The sequence below is a fragment of the Pollicipes pollicipes genome, unplaced genomic scaffold (assembly GCF_011947565.3).
Source record: "Pollicipes pollicipes isolate AB1234 unplaced genomic scaffold, Ppol_2.1 Scaffold_4881;HRSCAF=5763_pilon_pilon_pilon, whole genome shotgun sequence".
NCBI classification, from domain to species: Eukaryota; Metazoa; Arthropoda; class Thecostraca; order Pollicipedomorpha; family Pollicipedidae; genus Pollicipes; species Pollicipes pollicipes.
Window position 1 is genome coordinate 40,607,858 of NW_023596576.1, and position 7,472 is coordinate 40,615,329.

Below are 7,472 nucleotides of genomic sequence, written 5' to 3' on the forward strand. Positions count from 1 at the left end.
TAAATGTCCGTGAAAGTGTGCAACTCTTTCTTGCAGACTATTCCGAAGTAGCCCGGGCGTTCAGGCGCCCAGGCATATATACACTAGCATCCTCAGCAGCCTAAAAATGCGACTTAATGTGTCAATGTTAGTTCTGACGCGCCGGCGACAACAAAGCCGCGCTGGCTCTGCTGGCAGCATGCTGGACAGCATAAGCATTTTACGCCGCTGATTGCTCATAAATCCCGCTGAGCAGGTTAGTACAGGTACCCACCACCATGTTTATGCTATCATGTCCTCTGAACTGTGTCCTAATGTAGCCAACAAGTAAACACAGATTATAACTTTGAAACCCTGCACCAATGTTGCTTTTAAGTTTGTGATGCAAGGTTCATGAGGTAAGCTTGGTTTGTATGTAAATTTGATTTGATTTAATATGTACCCTCACCCTTTCACTTTTTCCAGACTGGCATAACCTTGTATTGTATCTCACAATAGTGCTTTCAGTTCGCAGAGGGTCGCTGGTATGTTCATAGACATTGTAATACGAGGACGCATGATCGACCAGATACCGACAATTATATGACATTTAAAACAAAAAGCATGAAATGAGAAACTTAATGAGCACTCGACCTTAAGCCATGTACTGGTTGCCTGCAAATCGTCATCCACCATGTTTTGACGTTTGACATAAAACAATTCGCACGCAGTTGATCATATGAGTTCTTATCACAATGATAACAATATTCATACAATCTTGTGAATGCTGCACTAGTATCCAGTGGCCAGGGATGCAAATGTGTTGGGGCCCCCAATTCATGCTCAACTCAGCTCAGCCACTAGGGAGACTGAGCAGTGAACAATGATGTGACCCAACCCCCAAGACCACCAACAAACAGGTTTGTTTCCTCCCCCGCACACACGGGAAGGTGCACTTATGTTTCTAATACTGGTACAGTTATACGTGTCATAGAGCACGCCAGTTAGAAGACGCCACTGATCTACATTAGCGTTGGATCATTACCAGCGGCAAACGCAATATTTTGCACATGGGAAGAACTGATCAGTATGCTCACTCTTTCAAACCTTTCTTTGATGTTCCAAATTTTGCACTTGCCTTTCTTTGCTTTAAACTGCGCAAGACAAGCACTAAGGCCTTCAGGTCAGCGCATGGGTAATTAGTTGGTCATGTTTGGCCCCAGGGCGGTTTAGCCTCTGAGGTCTCACTTTCCCTCCAGGTAGTGTTAGATGCGGCATTTGCGTGGTTGCCTTTTACCTGTTCAAATAATCATCACAGCATTTAGTTGATGCGATTAACACTCCACGCTTATGGAGCACTCATGAAATGCATTATGTCATAGCACAGCAACTGTAACTCATAAACGTCACCAATTAATGTTGTTGCTGCTCCCCATGCCCAGGCGACCTCCCATACTGTTGGAAAATGACTAGCTACACCCGTCAGAATTGCATGATGAAGTGGTTAATAACAACTCCCCTTAATTCTCCTCAGGTTCGTGGAGCTAGTTGATTCGCCATTTTTCGACTAGAACTAGCATGCTCCACTCATTTGTTTTTCTCTGAGAGATGGCACCCTGCTCTGGCCGTTTGCACACCCCAAATCTTAGCTTAAGTCGGCCGTCAACCAAGAGATATCAAGGAAATGATCATATGACTGCAGCGGAACACTTGAATGTTTACCTTGAGGTGTGTAACTGACCATTTGCGATGCACCAAGTCAATCGTGTGGTTTAAATGGCTTTAGTGCGAGGCTCCTCGAGAATCTCATTGGAAAATTTGTCTGTTTTGGCGGTCTCTGTTGCGGCGCGCCAAGGCGCCCAGAACGCCACAATCACCATCGGAAGTCTCCTCGGGACGGCAGGGTGGTTCTTCCACCCTGGTTTTCGCACACACCCGAACGAGTTCGTAGTTTAAAGGTTGTGTGACCATGAAAACTTACACGCCACTAGAAATGTTCCTTTTGAAGTTGTCCTTGCTCCAATCCTCATCTTTCGGTGCATGTCCATCATCGTCTTCCGTTATTTTTCGCTTACTTTTAGATTTTGACCTCTTCGCATGCGAATTCGTGGTCTTCGCATGAGCACTTCCGGGCGAGCATCTTTTTAGCAACACATGTTTTCCTGTTTTGGCGATGTCTGTGATATGCGGACCGTTAAAATCTTGTTATATTTAATCGTTCACAAGTTCCCACGCGTCATGTGATGTGGTTTCAGTTTGCTAACAGTTGTAGTTCTGGGCAATGACATAGTATCCACGTCGCAGACTGGTGTCATTTCTTGTTACATACTGAAGTCCTTTTCGTGCGATAGTTCCTCAGCGACATATTGTCCTTAAAAGTCTAGGATACCTTCCCATAATTAAAATAAACAACTTTGAAGATTACAGTACAGCCCTTTTCATAGGAGCTCATTTGCAGCTCATTTCAGCTCGCAATGCGCAATGCGCAATGCGGTAATTCACATGTTTGAAATTTAATTTTCAATCCACCAATTGCATGTGGCCTGGCAAATTCTGAAATCCGTTCCGGTCCTAATCCGTGTTTCCCAAGTCCCAATTTGGTCCAATCTGCCTCACGCAACCCTTCCGCCATCTGCGGATTGATCCAATCGATGAAGTGCTCAATTGGGAAGGTGTTAAGTTTGACGTCATGGCACGTCTGAGAATCGGTGTCTGATTCAGGGCGTTTTTTAGGCGTTACTTTTAAAGTGATCAGCCATACCATGCTCATCATTGCTCTGTGGCATATCCGCTCTCAGTCGCGCGTCTGGCTGAGTGACAGATTCTGACGATAACTTTTCCCTATGGCCGTGCTCAAATTGAAGCTACCGATCAACGACTGATTGATGTAGGTTGAAGAATGTGAATTGTTGATCCGAACTTTAAATTGAATGAAACGCATACCGTTACGCTAATGTTTTTACGTTGTAAAATTTGGAACGTTTCATTGGCCTAAAAATGTCAGGCGAAGACACTAACCGGCACTTCAGACGGCCTTCGAATAAGCGGTTCGGCATGCGGGCTCGTTATTACCCCATGCCGGCTCGTCAGACGTCCGGGTGTTGTCTGATCACTCACTCACGACCCCTCCGGTCTTGTTCCTCGGGCACAGTGGATCAATATGCGAAATGTAGAATCACGTTAAAACGTGACAGTTTTTTACTGCGTTCCCCGCCTGCCACCGGCCGACCCTCTGCGAAGCATACCTTGTGACCAGCCATGCCAGCGGCATGTCGGGAATGTCGCGCGGCCACCTGAATATCCCTTTCTCTCCCAGCGCTCTCAACAAACGCCCATGTCGGCGAAGGTCACGCGCCTGTCGGGGAGGGAGGTGAAAGGGGTCGGCTGTTGGATGACCTTGCCAGGCGGCGTTCCATTGCCGAGGTGAGCTGAACATTACAGGATGCTAACAGTACCCGCACCAGCCAGACATGACCGGCCTGTATGCTGGCACGGAATGCATCGAGGCTAGTGCACAGTGGAATATGTCCATAAGACCGAGTTTTTGGTGGATGCCAAAAGGGGTGAGATATTGGCTTGGGATGGCGGTCATAGGTGTCAGTGTTTAAAATCGGCTGAGTGGGGGTTCAAAACCGATAAGGTTGATCTAGCATACCCTCTGAACCAGATTTCTCCCCGGATTCGACTACCTAAATTTACGTTCACAATGGCAAGAACTCATTTTTACAATCAGAAGACCAAAGGCTGCTTAACTAAAGAATGGTTGCCCCCATTTTAATCCCACGCGCAACTGTAGCTTTGCGAGAAGCGTAGAATTGGGTGATATTCACAGGAGGGACATCAAAGTGACATTGAAGGAAGACGGGTCCGAGACGACCATCCGAGAAAGGTATCCTTTATCGTTCATGAAAAGGTGGTCTAAGCACAATACCTTGCGCTCAGAATGGGCTGGCCTGACACTTTCGTGCAAGAGGACAATCGTGAACACGGAACATTTTCCGGGAGAGGGCTATGGAAAGTGTATCACATACACTGTCAGGAAGTACCTACACCTAATATGAAAAGCTTACCCGGTCAACGCGCGCCCAGATGGCCGGTTAAATACCCTTGGCTGGGGTGGGGGAGGGCGGGGGAATTTCCCCTAAGATCTCAAAAATTCAGAGAGCTAGAGATGCCAAACTCAAGGGGTGTGTCATCCGTTATAATGAAACCACTTGTGTCAAATTTGATGCTTCTAGGCTATGAATCTTTTGGTCAAATGAGGTAACGTAAGGCCAAACTCCAAGTTGGTGTAAAAGGTGCCTTCAGACCTCCTCATGTAACTGTTGTAAACCTAGATACCTGTTCTAAGCAAAAGATCACCGTTGCTCTTTTAAGGTCAGTAACTGTCGGACCTCAACAAGGTCATGGTTACGAAAATTCTACAACACTGCCTTAAGTTTTGCATTTGAATAAGCGTCATGGATAACGCTAGGCGGTATGCTCCTAAAAACGAGACGCTAGTCTGAGTAATTTTAGGACGGTGCCCTATCCCCACCTAAAAAAGGCTATGCGAGATGTATGATGCGGTCCCTGTTTATGAAAAATCAAGATGAGGGCCTGAGACTATCCCAAACAGTAAGCTTTCGAGCAAAAACAGGTCGGTTTTGACCTTAATTTGACCTTTGTAACTGGCCCTAGGTCGGTGGAACGTCTTAAATATTTTGTGCTGTTTAAGAAACTGTCTCAGAGGTGCATGGCGTCGTCTAACACTCCGTTGTCGCATCAGATTGAGCGTTTCCCCATAAATTGCCTTCACTGAAGCCGTGGCTGAATTTGGCCTGCCATAGGTCAGTGACCTTATAAGGTATATCTTAACGTGTGAAACCAAAAGATCTGCCTTTAAATTTGTGTAGCTATGCAACATTTGGCACAGCTACGCCGCGCCGTTGGGAAATAATTCAGGAAAAACCTCGGGGGGGGAGGGGGTAGGGAGCGGGGGTAAATTGATACCCCGCCCGGGCGCGTGCTAATAAACATGCTGATAACTGGAACACCACAGTAGGCAACGGACTGGTGACTAAACGGGTTGCCAGGATGCTCCCCTTAATTCATAGCGCCACCAGTTCTCTGACAAGACTGTAGTTAAAATGAGCGAAAAGGTCTTTCGCTCGCGATGTTCCGGCACTATGAGTCGGGAGTTGGTTGAAAATAATCGACCTCCAGTTTGCGAGGAGGCACTGGTTCAGCGACGTTATCAAACAAGCAATGATTATTTGGAAACATCCAAACACGAGACGTAAGAAAGCTGTGTTCATGGTCAGATTTCTTCGCAAAAATTTATCAACACCACGCCACTCATTGCTTCACCGTATAACACATCCCACAAACTGTTTCGATTATAATCCTTATATCCACTTTGCAATGCAATCGGGTTGAAGATCTAACGCTGCACTTTACTTCAAACCATTGGCTTCCAGCATACTGCATTCCAATTCGGCACAACCCCCATGGCTATTAAGAAGGCCGCCCTTATAAAACAAATACGGAAAGCGATGCGTGCATCTTCTGATCATTCGTGAGAACGTATCACACAAATCCCATCTTTTTCGTGAGGGCGAACACTGAGAACGCTGAGTGCGGTCCGCCTCTTGTGCGGCACGTTCTCAATTGCAAAACAGGGTCGTGCGCACATGGTAGCCCAGCAGCACGCCCCCCCCCCACACACACACTCCCCGCCTACTAAATATATTGCATTAATGCGCACACAAGTTACTGTTGAGCTAAAAATGTGAAGCAGGTTCGTATTACTAAAGCATCGAGACTATGCGGTTATTTTAAACGACACGCAGGACACTACACGAGTGTACGGCGCGCTCAACTCAGTTTTCATGTTTGATTTAACCCCCATTTGTAAAATCATGCGCGCGCACTTCTTAACAACGCATGAGATTCACGATGCGGTCGTAAAAATTGAAACAAGCAAATTGTCGTTTGCGAAACCCCCGTCTTTAAATTGCAAGCTGTGCAAACAAGTGAATGCCACTGTACCATTAGTACGATTTACACTGCTTTCGCGTAGCATGGACTCGTGTCGCTACACTTTAGCTCATACCGGTTCGATAAGCCCTCGATAACCCAGCGTGTCCAGCTGGGAACAGGGTTCGCCGCACATTGCCAATTGGCTGAAGAGAGTCTGCACACGGAAGAACATGATACATGCGCTTTCTTGTAACCTTTGCAATGGGATAGCAAAGGGAGAAACGGGCGCTCATGACCGTTTTTATGAACACATTGGAAACGCACGTTTACGGAGAGTGTACACACTTTTAGTTGAAGACCCTAAGAAATTCCTCTTGGAAATTTCATTTTACCACTCGTTCGCGTCGTCAGGGCACCGTTGGAGCAATTGAACCACACCAGCTGAGGCAAGTTATCGTAGAAATCGCCTGCTTCGGAACCCAGAAAACGCAGGTGAGAAAGATGCAAACATGTCTTTCACTTCCATGGTAATGCAATATGCTGCAGCCATCAGGCTGTTTTACTAAAAAACCAGGAGCATTTTACGTGCGGTGAAATGACACTGCAGACACGCTGACCATGCACAAGGCTGTAGACATGACAAGTGCATGTAGTTATGGTTGGCTGGGCAAAATGCGAGTGATGAAACTGCCAGTGCGCACCAAGCTCATGATAAACAAATTATCGAATGCTATCCAAGACACCAACAGCAATACTTTTCCACCTTTCTCAGCACCCAGCATCCGGTGCAAGTTGCAGTGACTACTTGATTGCTCAGGAGCTTACGAGATTTGTGGAGACAGTACAATGTGCATCGGTAACAATAAGCTATATGTTCAGAATTCTTTAGGGAAAAACAGTTTTGCAAACCCATATAATGTGAGCCTATACTGAGCATGTCCATTAATGAGCTGCACACACCAGCTCCCACTGCCAAAATGAATAGCTGATATAATGACATGCAATGGATTAATTACATGCTGTAACGCCTCAATAGGTTCACAATCTTGGTGAGATCGTAATGAAGTACCAGTACCAGTACTTGCCTTTGTACACCCCTACCATTTAAGTGCTAGTGTTTCTCTCAGCTTGCCAGCATTCCTTTGTCATGTTCAAACACAAACATAAAGGCAGAGGCAGGCATCAATATCAATGGGCATCAATATATCAGGCATTAATATATCACATTTTATTGGGAGTCAGTAGACTGGAATACCAGAAGAATGTTCTCTCAGGACAAACCACGCACGCACACTCGCCATCACATCAATACCAATACAAGCCACTGGCACACACCGCCAGTGATCACACGCATTTCGAGCCCCCGTTTCACACTCTTGTCAAATAAGTGTGATCTCACATTTGCACAGCTCGCGGGGCTATCAAATTGCAGGTTTTCTCACAATTTCCACACAGATCTTCAGTCACAACACCGGACTCCACCGTGACCTCCCTTCGAAGCAAAGTCTTAACGGGGGTTCCTGGTGATGCGGCTCAAGAGGTTCTGCTTGTAA